We start from the raw sequence: 12,203 nt of genomic DNA, 5'->3' as shown, positions 1-12,203 counted from the left end.
TTTTATGCAGTTATTCGTAACACCTCTCATGACGACATGAACAAACCAGGACTCTAGCCACTGGAATCACATATTTTTATTTTGTGCTTCGGTAGAAGCACTGACGGATCCATAAAGGCAGTCTTGGACGGTGCGGGACGGGCATACCCCCAAAAAGTGTCTAAATGGGATAACACGAAAGGTTGGTTCCTATCATACTATGTCGTTGCTAAACGAGGCTCATGTCTAGGACACGCCTACAACTATAATAACAGTGTGTGCCGCACCGTCTGCCACCCAGTGCAGTGCACTACAATCGATCGGTTCTGGTTCCAGTGGGATGCTGCGCACTTTGAACCATGTGGTGGGTTGCGGTCCCATCGGGCTGTGTCAGTTCTCAGGCTCTTTATCAACTAATTCCGGTTATAAACGGTGAACCACGCGAGATTTAGCGTTTCCGTCAAATATCGCCATATTATATTCCCGGCTCTCCGCAGTAGTGCAAGATTTAGAAAACGCTATTATTCCGAATAACATAGGGCCAAAACATAAAAACAGACTGCGAGTTGCGACAGTTAAAGAATAGACGCGCAACTAAAATTTGGACAAGAATACCCACTGTGGGGGGATGCAACCCCCCAGCCAAATAACAGGAGCAGTCACCTACCTCGGACGCTGCCAGCCTCGAAGAGCCCCGAAAGACTTGTTTCTTTTGTTTTGTTGGGTTAGGCCCTTTCGGTCTGACAAGACCATATCAGAGCCGGAAGGATGATAGGAATTAGGGGGAGACATTGGTTGGTCTGGGCAGACACCCTAAAGAGTCGCCGGAGCTGAGCCCGTCCGAATGGACAGGCCGACCAGCCCTCCAAGCGCTCTCTGCACCCGGCTACGGGGTGCGCTCCCTCACGGGAGCAGCAGTGCCGCTTCAGGGAGCAGCCTGCATGAGATAAAGGTGCCTGCCCAGCCCGGAGTGGGGGTTGCGGCGTGGAGGAGAAGGATTTCAGTATCCTGAGGATGGAACTTGGAAGGGACGGAACGGAGGGACCCGATGGCCGATAGACGGCGAGCGCTACGTTTTAAGCGGTCCGAGGCGAAAGCATGTGACATAGCCGGCCCGGGGTAGCGGCCGGCCCCGTCCCATGACGGCTGCCCCTGGGTCCTAGGCAGCGCTGACATTACATAAATAATCGGATTTCGATTTCTTACGCCTTACGCACTGTTGTGCAGTTAAACCAATTTTTCCTGATAAAAGAATAAAGATATTTAGTTTTCTTTTATTTTCGGAAAAAAGTGAAATTGCGTCTATTTTGGGGCAACAGGGGGGGGGGGGGGGTCATGTCATTTTCTCCAAATGCCCCGTCCCCCGGATCCGCCACATGGGTGGGGAAGAGATAATGGAATAAATTGTTACATTTTGCATTTCGGCTAGAATCGGAATCAGCATTCGGACTCGGATGTCCACTAATCTGCTAACTAGAGAACGAACGCGGAGTACGGACTCTGCCTCTGGGCTCTGACTTCGACCATCCGTGGTTCGTTTACAGCTAGAAGTAACACCTTGTTTTTAGCTGAAACTCAGCTACAAGTGAAAAATGGTAAAATATTATGATTTAAAATAGAAAGTTATTATAAGAAATTGTGAGAATAATGCTGTTCATGAAGAATGCGCTTGTTGATGTCCTCTAAAACGTAGGTCTGGCAGACTTACAATTTGGTGGCGGCAAGTTTTTGTGATAGTTGAAGGAATGGGAGCTTTTCTCTCCAGATGCAATCTTTTCTCTGCCCTACTTTGCAAATGTATCTTAATTCTGGAGTGAAACACACTTGATAAGGATTTTTGAAAGCAAAATCAGATTCATTTATTCTTTCTGACAACTATTTCACTGTACATAAGAATAATACAGCAAATAAACGCTTTCATTAGACGAAAAGTTTTTTAGCTTCCGAAAAACTCTGCCACGAATAAAATATGGCAGCAATGCGCCACATCTGTCCCACGAGATGTAAACAACCGGAGCCGGAGCGCTACCAACCAAGGCAGCGCTCACACACACTATGCACACTATCTGCTGCAAGGGCGTATAGGTAGGGTGTTTTAGTAATTAGTCATGTAATTATTTTGGGATGAATGTTTGGTTGTTGCCTTTAAATTATCACAAACAACACCTAAGAATAATTCAGTGACACTCTGCCTAATCTGGTTAGGCTGCAACTGAATGCCAGTGCTGGCGATTACAGCAGTCAAATTTTTACCTACCTGTACCCAAGGCTATATAAACCAGGTAGAACGCTCCGGGAAAAAAGTTGGAAACAATAAATTAGTTGCGGCATTCCCTGATGACGCGAATGTGGGTCAGCGGCCGGCGGCCGGCGGCCGCTAACACTGTATGAGGATGAATGCACGGAACTTTTGCTTGTTGGAGACTGCGCTAGGCAGATAAATGTTAATGTTAGGATATGTTTCGAAAGTAAATTGAACGACGCTTCGAACGCCGTCAATGAATTTGCGATACGACGACTATTTGTTTAGTTAGAGCCGGCGAACTTTTACCTTCCGACCGCGCGGGGAGGCGATACGGTGCCACACTGACGGTTTTTACGATAACTCAAAATTATTTTGAGCTAAAGAGCTCAAATTTGACATGTACAATCTTTTGATCAAGCTGGATCTTCTGGTACAAGTCGCATATTTAAGGTACGTCAGGTTGTTGACCTATGTTGTCGCTCGTGAGCGTCTACACAGTCCAAAAGCAACGCAATTTCTAGACACTCAGTGCCAAGAAATCCTTCACAGAAAGATGACACTTGGCAGAAAGAAGAGCTGTCAGTTTCTTACCGTTCGTATGTGTCGTGTTTTCACAAGAGTTTAGTAAGGTCAGGTTCCTCACGTGACCTCCCCTCATAACTCAATAGGTTTACTATCATAGAAGCGTTTATCAATCGCCGGAAATCTTAGCCAATCCCACTGGACACTGGATCTATACCCACATGGGGCCCTCCTGACTGGCCACTCCCTCTGAAATCCACAATAACATTGGGCTGCGGCCACGGTTATGTATTAATGCTTTTCACTAACAGAAATACAACAATTTCAACCAGCACAGTGCACGCCGCCACAACAGTCCGGACTCCGACCCACGTCCCTGATATCGACTAGCACCCGGCCGGATGCACATACGCGGAGCCAATCAGTCTGAATGTGACCTGCAGCTTACAATTGCTGTGTCGCATGGCGCATGGCACAGGACGATTCCTAGCAGCTGTCGGGTGGAGTGGAGAAACAGCACGTTGCGACACACCGCGCCGGCGACAGCGCTCAGCAGGCCTGGTTGGAGGCTGGAGCCGGAGGTAAGGGCGGACACAGGCACAGACATTGCAGGACAAATAACAGGATGTCAGTTAGGGATATAATTCAAGACGAATGATTCAAGACGGCCTGAAATAATGCAAATTTTGCTCACTTGGATACCAACTTCAAACTTGACGTTTATAGCACCACGGAAACAATGGGCGCACAGGAAAGAAACAAAAGATGGGGTGTTTCTAACGCAAGGAAGTAAATAGAGGTTGCATATGATGGAACAGCCCGAAGTGCAGACAAGCACATATTTTTGGTAATAGCTATCAGCCTATCAGCTGTCCTACTACTCTTCTCCCTTCATCAACTACTGGACACATCTGAAGCATCATATATAGGTAGCACCAATGTCCATAACAAATGCTTGGAAGTAGTTTTATGAAGCCAAGGGAAATACATGCTAACATGCATGTAAACAATGCATGTAAACTGTAAACATCATGCATGTAAACTCAAAATTACACAGGCATGACAAAGGAAGCTTATGTAAAGAGAGTAGTTAGCAAAAGCATTTCATAGTTAAAATAATTAAAAACTGCACACAGGGCAAACATAAAAAGCAGTAAGTGTCAAGTGTGCACTGTGCTGTTCTGTTATGCTAAGAAATAGTTCAAAACAAAATACATCTTTTCATGTTTACTGGTTGTTCTTCTATGCCACTTCACCCATATCTTGATTACAGATGGGCTGTTACTGTAGGCTGATGAAGTGACACTTGGTTGCCTTTGTGCGAGTTTCAGTTGCAGCCTCCTAGTTACTGCACTGGAAAGCAGATGAATGCCTCTGAAAGATAGGAATATAGGCAAAGTTAGCTGTAGTAGTGTCAATGATAATAGACATGACATTTTTGTCCTTTGACATACATTTGTTGAGGTAAAAAAAAGGTACAAAATAAATTGGTTTGTTTCAAGACACGCTCACTGCACAAAGCCGCACAGACATTACACAGGCATATGAAATTGGTACACATTAAACTTGATGATTAAAAAGGTCAAAACTAGCAATAGTAATTGAAGTAAAAGTTACAATCACAATCATTTCATTTAAAATGACTTGACATAAGTCACAAGACGCAACGCTCCTCCTATTCACTAAAGAAAAGTTTTTATGCTTTCATTATCCTCCACATATCAACCAGCTTGATACCAGGCTGTGCAATAGTGGGTACATAACCCCATGTTGCCATTTTATTAGAGCAAGTGGGGTTACAACAACAATGCTAATGTCAAACCCACATCTGCAACCCGTACTGCAGTTTCAATCACCTTACAAGCACACCTTCTGGCAGTTTGATAGGCAGAATGGTCATTACTACCTTCTCCTCATATTCAACACATATTCCCTTTATACAGATACAGTTAAGACCTGTTTATGGCAAGCATTTTCGAGAAAAGATAGGATAAGAGTCCAAGACAAAGGTCGAGAGAAACAACACCAACATAAAACACCGACTATGTAGCACTAATACTGTCAAATTCATAAAAATATATACATGAGTCGATCAGAAATTCACTGTAGATTTCGAAAATGGTGTCAAATGCCACTCAAATACCCCCATTCGCAAATACGAAGCAATAAAACACTGACCTTCAGTTCCTCGTGCCATTCTCCATAGGCCACTGTGTATTAAATAACGCGTTCACTGATCGCAAAAAATGAGACCCACATATGACGCGTTTGCTACCAGCCAATCAGCGCTCGAGATGCCGAGCGTTGATTGGTGCAGAGGGCCGTCGTTAGCAGTCCATTACATGTCGTTTTCCTTGAACATGTGCGTGAGCGCTGATGCTGCTCACGGGCTGTTGCCATTTTTCCAGGGGGGTTCGCTCCATGTAACGGAAGTTGGCACAGATTCAGCACAGATTCAGCACAGCACAGATTCGGTAGGGGGAAAAAAGGCCCCGGTAGAGGGAAACCTTTATGACCCGTTTTCCCCTAGAAATGACGTCACAAAGAGGTAAAAATGGGTATCAATCGAAAGCTCTCGTTTACCCAGACACAGTCCTGCAGGAAAATTCCACTTTTTCCCCATAGGAAAGTTTTTACGGGAAAATCAAAATTTTGGGTCAATGGGGGGTCCCCCCCGATTTCGTTCAAAATCGGCACACAGGTGCCCCACCACCAGCCGAGAAACTTTCCCCAAAACGGTCCCCGTTGCATTGACGTTTAAGGCCCTTAAAGCCCCGTAAACTCGTAAAAAATCCGTAAATTCGCCCTTGTACGGCCAAAAACGGGGCGCTAAAGTAAAAATGGGTATCAATCGAAAGCTCTCGTTTACCCAGACACAGTCCTGCAGGAAAATTCCACTTTTTCCCCATAGGAAAGTTTTTACGGGAAAATCAAAATTTCGGGTCAATGGGGGGTCCCCCCCGATTTCGTTCAAAATCGGCACACAGGTGCCCCACCACCAGCCGAGAAACTTTCCCCAAAACGGTCCCCGTTGCATTGACGTTTAAGGCCCTTAAAGCCCCGTAAACTCGTAAAAAATCCGTAAATTCGCCCTTGTACGGCCAAAAACGGGGCGCTAGGGTAAAAATGGGTATCAATCGAAAGCTCTCGTTTACCCAGACACAGTCCTGCAGGAAAATTCCACTTTTTCCCCATAGGAAAGTTTTTACGGGAAAATCAAAATTTCGGGTCAATGGGGGGTCTCCCCCGATTTCGTTCAAAATCGGCACACAGGTGCCCCACCACCAGCCGAGAAACTTTCCCCAAAACGGTCCCCGTTGCATTGACGTTTAAGGCCCTTAAAGCCCCGTAAACTCGTAAAAAATCCGTAAATTCGCCCTTGTACGGCCAAAAACGGGGCGCTAAAGTAAAAATGGGTATCAATCGAAAGCTCTCGTTTACCCAGACACAGTCCTGCAGGAAAATTCCACTTTTTCCCCATAGGAAAGTTTTTACGGGAAAATCAAAATTTCGGGTCAATGTAGGGTCCCCCCCGATTTCGTTCAAAATCGGCACACAGGTGCCCCACCACCAGCCGAGAAACTTTCCCCAAAACGGTCCCCGTTGCATTGACGTTTAAGGCCCTTAAAGCCCCGTAAACTCGTAAAAAATCCGTAAATTCGCCCTTGTACGGCCAAAAACGGGGCGCTAGGGTAAAAATGGGTATCAATCGAAAGCTCTCGTTTACCCAGACACAGTCCTGCAGGAAAATTCCACTTTTTCCCCATAGGAAAGTTTTTACGGGAAAATCAAAATTTCGGGTCAATGGGGGGTCCCCCCCGATTTCGTTCAAAATCGGCACACAGGTGCCCCACCACCAGCCGAGAAACTTTCCCCAAAACGGTCCCCGTTGCATTGACGTTTAAGGCCCGTAAAGCCCCCTAGACTCGTAAAATATCCGTAAAATCGCCTTTGTACGGACAAAAAAGTGGTGCTATGGTAAAAATGGGTATCAATCGAAAGCTCTCGTTTACCCAGACACAGTCCTGCAGGAAAATTCCACTTTTTCCCCATAGGAAAGTTTTTACGGGAAAATCAAAATTTTGGGTCAATGGGGGGTCCCCCCGATTTCGTTCAAAATCGGCACACAGGTGCCCCACCACCAGCCGAGAAACTTTCCCCAAAACGGTCCCCGTTGCATTGACGTTTAAGGCCCTTAAAGCCCCGTAAACTCGTAAAAAATCCGTAAATTCGCCCTTGTACGGCCAAAAACGGGGCGCTAGGGTAAAAATGGGTATCAATCGAAAGCTCTCGTTTACCCAGACACAGTCCTGCAGGAAAATTCCACTTTTTCCCCATAGGAAAGTTTTTTACGGGAAAATCAAAATTTCGGGTCAATGGGGGGTCCCCCCCGATTTCGTTCAAAATCGGCACACAGGTGCCCCACCACCAGCCGAGAAACTTTCCCCAAAACAGTCCCCGTTGCATTGACGTTTAAGGCCCGTAAAGCCCCCTAGACTCGTAAAATATCCGTAAAATCGCCTTTGTACGGACAAAAAAGTGGTGCTATGGTAAAAATGGGTATCAATCGAAAGCTCTCGTTTACCCAGACACAGTCCTGCAGGAAAATTCCACTTTTTTTCCCATAGGAAAGTTTTTACGGGAAAATCAAAATTTTGGGTCAATGGGGGGTCCCCCCCGATTTCGTTCAAAATCGGCACACAGGTGCCCCACCACCAGCCGAGAAACTTTCCCCAAAACGGTCCCCGTTGCATTGACGTTTAAGGCCCTTAAAGCCCCGTAAACTCGTAAAAAATCCGTAAATTCGCCCTTGTACGGCCAAAAACGGGGCGCTAGGGTAAAAATGGGTATCAATCGAAAGCTCTCGTTTACCCAGACACAGTCCTGCAGGAAAATTCCACTTTTTCCCCATAGGAAAGTTTTTACGGGAAAATCAAAATTTCGGGTCAATGGGGGGTCCCCCCGATTTCGTTCAAAATCAGCACACAGGTGCCCCACCACCAGCCGAGAAACTTTCCCCAAAACGGTCCCCGTTGCATTGACGTTTAAGGCCCGTAAAGCCCCCCTAGACTCGTAAAATATCCGTAAAATCGCCTTTGTACGGACAAAAAAGTGGTGCTATGGTAAAAATGGGTATCAATCGAAAGCTCTCGTTTACCCAGACACAGTCCTGCAGGAAAATTCCACTTTTTTCCCATAGGAAAGTTTTTACGGGAAAATCAAAATTTTGGGTCAATGGGGGGTCCCCCCGATTTCGTTCAAAATCGGCACACAGGTGCCCCACCACCAGCCGAGAAACTTTCCCCAAAACGGTCCCCGTTGCATTGACGTTTAAGGCCCTTAAAGCCCCGTAAACTCGTAAAAAATCCGTAAATTCGCCCTTGTACGGCCAAAAACGGGGCGCTAGGGTAAAAATGGGTATCAATCGAAAGCTCTCGTTTACCCAGACACAGTCCTGCAGGAAAATTCCACTTTTTCCCCATAGGAAAGTTTTTATTTTCCCGTAAAAACTTTCCTATGGGGAAAAAGTGAAATTTTCCTGCAGGACTGTGTCTGGGTAAACGAGAGCTTTCGATTGATACCCATTTTTACCATAGCACCACTTTTTTGTCCGTACAAAGGCGATTTTACGGATATTTTACGAGTCTAGGGGGCTTTACGGGCCTTAAACGTCAATGCAACGGGGACCGTTTTGGGGAAAGTTTCTCGGCTGGTGGTGGGGCACCTGTGTGCCGATTTAAAACGAAATCGGGGGGGACCCCCCATTGACCCGAAATTTTGATTTTCCCTTAAAAACTTTCCTATGGGGAAAAAGTGGAATTTTCCTGCAGGACTGTGTCTGGGTAAACGAGAGCTTTCGATTGATACCCATTTTTACCCTAGCGCCCCGTTTTTGGCCGTACAAGGGCGAATTTACGGATTTTTTACGAGTTTACGGGGCTTTAAGGGCCTTAAACGTCAATGCAACGGGGACCGTTTTGGGGAAAATTTCTCGGCTGGTGGTGGGGCACCTGTGTGCCGATTTTGAACGAAATCGGGGGGGACCCCCCATTGACCCGAAATTTTGATTTTCCCGTAAAAACTTTCCTATGGGGAAAAAGTGGAATTTTCCTGCAAGACTGTGTCTGGGTAAACAAGAGCTTTCGATTGATACCCATTTTTACCCTAGCGCCCCGTTTTTGGCCGTACAAGGGCGAATTTACGGATTTTTTACGAGTTTACGGGGCTTTAAGGGCCTTAAACGTCAATGCAACGGGGACCGTTTTGGGGAAAGTTTCTCGGCTGGTGGTGGGGCACCTGTGTGCCGATTTTGAACGAAATCGGGGGGGACCCCCCATTGACCCAAAATTTTGATTTTCCCGTAAAAACTTTCCTATGGGAAAAAAGTGGAATTTTCCTAAGGGACTGTGTCTGGGTAAACGAGAGCTTTCGATTGATACCCATTTTTACCATAGCACCACTTTTTTGTCCGTACAAAGGCGATTTTACGGATATTTTACGAGTCTAGGGGGCTTTACGGGCCTTAAACGTCAATGCAACGGGGACCGTTTTGGGGAAAGTTTCTCGGCTGGTGGTGGGGCACCTGTGTGCCGATTTTGAACGAAATCGGGGGGGACCCCCATTGACCCAAAATTTTGATTTTCCCGTAAAAACTTTCCTATGGGGAAAAAGTGGAATTTTCCTGCAGGACTGTGTCTGGGTAAACGAGAGCTTTCGATTGATACCCATTTTCACCATAGCGCCCCGTTTTTGGCCGTACAAGGGCGAATTTACGGATTTTTTACGAGTTTACGGGGCTTTAAGGGCCTTAAACGTCAATGCAACGGGGACCGTTTTGGGGAAAGTTTCTCGGCTGGTGGTGGGGCACCTGTGTGCCGATTTTGAACGAAATCGGGGGGGACCCCCCATTGACCCAAAATTTTGATTTTCCCGTAAAAACTTTCCTATGGGAAAAAGTGGAATTTTCCTGCAGGACTGTGTCTGGGTAAACGAGAGCTTTCGATTGATACCCATTTTTACCATAGCACCACTTTTTTGTCCGTACAAAGGCGATTTTACGGATATTTTACGAGTCTAGGGGGCTTTACGGGCCTTAAACGTCAATGCAACGGGGACCGTTTTGGGGAAAGTTTCTCGGCTGGTGGTGGGGCACCTGTGTGCCGATTTTGAACGAAATCGGGGGGGACCCCCCATTGACCCAAAATTTTGATTTTCCCGTAAAAAACTTTCCTATGGGGAAAAAGTGGAATTTTCCTGCAGGACTGTGTCTGGGTAAACGAGAGCTTTCGATTGATACCCATTTTAACCATAGCGCCCCGTTTTTGGCCGTACAAGGGCGAATTTACGGATTTTTTACGAGTTTACGGGGCTTTAAGGGCCTTAAACGTCAATGCAACGGGGACCGTTTTGGGGAAAGTTTCTCGGCTGGTGGTGGGGCACCTGTGTGCCGATTTTGAACGAAATCGGGGGGGACCCCCCATTGACCCAAAATTTTGATTTTCCCGTAAAAACTTTCCTATGGGGAAAAAGTGGAATTTTCCTGCAGGACTGTGTCTGGGTAAACGAGAGCTTTCGATTGATACCCATTTTAACCATAGCGCCCCGTTTTTGGCCGTACAAGGGCGAATTTACGGATTTTTTACGAGTTTACGGGGCTTTAAGGGCCTTAAACGTCAATGCAACGGGGACCGTTTTGGGGAAAGTTTCTCGGCTGGTGGTGGGGCACCTGTGTGCCGATTTTGAACGAAATCGGGGGGGACCCCCCATTGACCCAAAATTTTGATTTTCCCGTAAAAACTTTCCTATGGGAAAAAAGTGGAATTTTCCTGCAGGACTGTGTCTGGGTAAACGAGAGCTTTCGATTGATACCCATTTTTACCATAGCACCACTTTTTTGTCCGTACAAAGGCGATTTTACGGATATTTTACGAGTCTAGGGGGCTTTACGGGCCTTAAACGTCAATGCAACGGGGACCGTTTTGGGGAAAGTTTCTCGGCTGGTGGTGGGACACCTGTGTGCCGATTTTGAACGAAATCGGGGGGGACCCCCCCATTGACCCAAAATTTTGATTTTCCCTTAAAAACTTTCCTATGGGGAAAAAGTGGAATTTTCCTGCAGGACTGTGTCTGGGTAAACGAGAGCTTTCGATTGATACCCATTTTCACCATAGCGCCCCGTTTTTGGCCGTACAAGGGCGAATTTACGGATTTTTTACGAGTTTACGGGGCTTTAAGGGCCTTAAACGTCAATGCAACGGGGACCGTTTTAGGGAAAGTTTCTCGGCTGGTGGTGGGGCACCTGTGTGCCGATTTTGAACGAAATCGGGGGGGACCCCCCATTGACCCAAAATTTTGATTTTCCCGTAAAAACTTTCCTATGGGAAAAAAGTGGAATTTTCCTGCAGGACTGTGTCTGGGTAAACGAGAGCTTTCGATTGATACCCATTTTTACCATAGCACCACTTTTTTGTCCGTACAAAGGCGATTTTACGGATATTTTACGAGTCTAGGGGGCTTTACGGGCCTTAAACGTCAATGCAACGGGGACCGTTTTGGGGAAAGTTTCTCGGCTGGTGGTGGGGCACCTGTGTGCCGATTTTGAACGAAATCGGGGGGACCCCCCATTGACCCAAAATTTTGATTTTCCCGTAAAAACTTTCCTATGGGGAAAAAGTGGAATTTTCCTGCAGGACTGTGTCTGGGTAAACGAGAGCTTTCGATTGATACCCATTTTAACCATAGCGCCCCGTTTTTGGCCGTACAAGGGCGAATTTACGGATTTTTTACGAGTTTACGGGGCTTTAAGGGCCTTAAACGTCAATGCAACGGGGACCGTTTTGGGGAAAGTTTCTCGGCTGGTGGTGGGGCACCTGTGTGCCGATTTTGAACGAAATCGGGGGGACCCCCCATTGACCCAAAATTTTGATTTTCCTGTAAAAACTTTCCTATGGGAAAAAAGTGGAATTTTCCTGCAGGACTGTGTCTGGGTAAACGAGAGCTTTCGATTGATACCCATTTTTACCATAGCACCACTTTTTTGTCCGTACAAAGGCGATTTTACGGATATTTTACGAGTCTAGGGGGCTTTACGGGCCTTAAACGTCAATGCAACGGGGACCGTTTTGGGGAAAGTTTCTCGGCTGGTGGTGGGGCACCTGTGTGCCGATTTTGAACGAAATCGGGGGGGGACCCCCCATTGACCCAAAATTTTGATTTTCCCGTAAAAACTTTCCTATGGGGAAAAAGTGGAATTTTCCTGCAGGACTGTGTCTGGGTAAACGAGAGCTTTCGATTTATACCCATTTTCACCATAGCGCCCCGTTTTTGGCCGTACAAGGGCGAATTTACGGATTTTTTACGAGTTTACGGGGCTTTAAGGGCCTTAAACGTCAATGCAACGGGGACCGTTTTGGGGAAAGTTTCTCGGCTGGTGGTGGGGCACCTGTGTGCCGATTTT

The 12,203-nt window shown here is 46.5% G+C and overlaps 1 protein-coding gene across 2 annotated transcripts in view; it reads left to right on the top strand.

Moving 5' to 3' along the window:
- The first annotated feature begins 2,022 nt into the window (after positions 1-2,022).
- Positions 2,023-12,203, top strand: part of LOC122394025 (protein MON2 homolog) — a 36,817-nt gene continuing 26,636 nt past the window's right edge. Inside the window, exon 1 of one of the 2 annotated variants that reach the window (XM_043390566.1) lies at positions 2,023-2,064. The gene's annotated coding sequence lies outside the window, so the exon portion shown is untranslated. The remainder of the gene's footprint in view (positions 2,065-12,203) is intronic. The other variant, XM_043390575.1, reaches the window with a different exon arrangement.

Source organism: Amphibalanus amphitrite, unplaced genomic scaffold, assembly GCF_019059575.1.
Source record: "Amphibalanus amphitrite isolate SeventyFive unplaced genomic scaffold, NRLGWU_Aamphi_draft 000025F_arrow, whole genome shotgun sequence".
Taxonomy (NCBI): domain Eukaryota; kingdom Metazoa; phylum Arthropoda; class Thecostraca; order Balanomorpha; family Balanidae; genus Amphibalanus; species Amphibalanus amphitrite.
The sequence above is the reverse complement of the archived record's forward strand: the minus strand, read 5'-3'. Positions and strand labels throughout refer to the sequence as shown.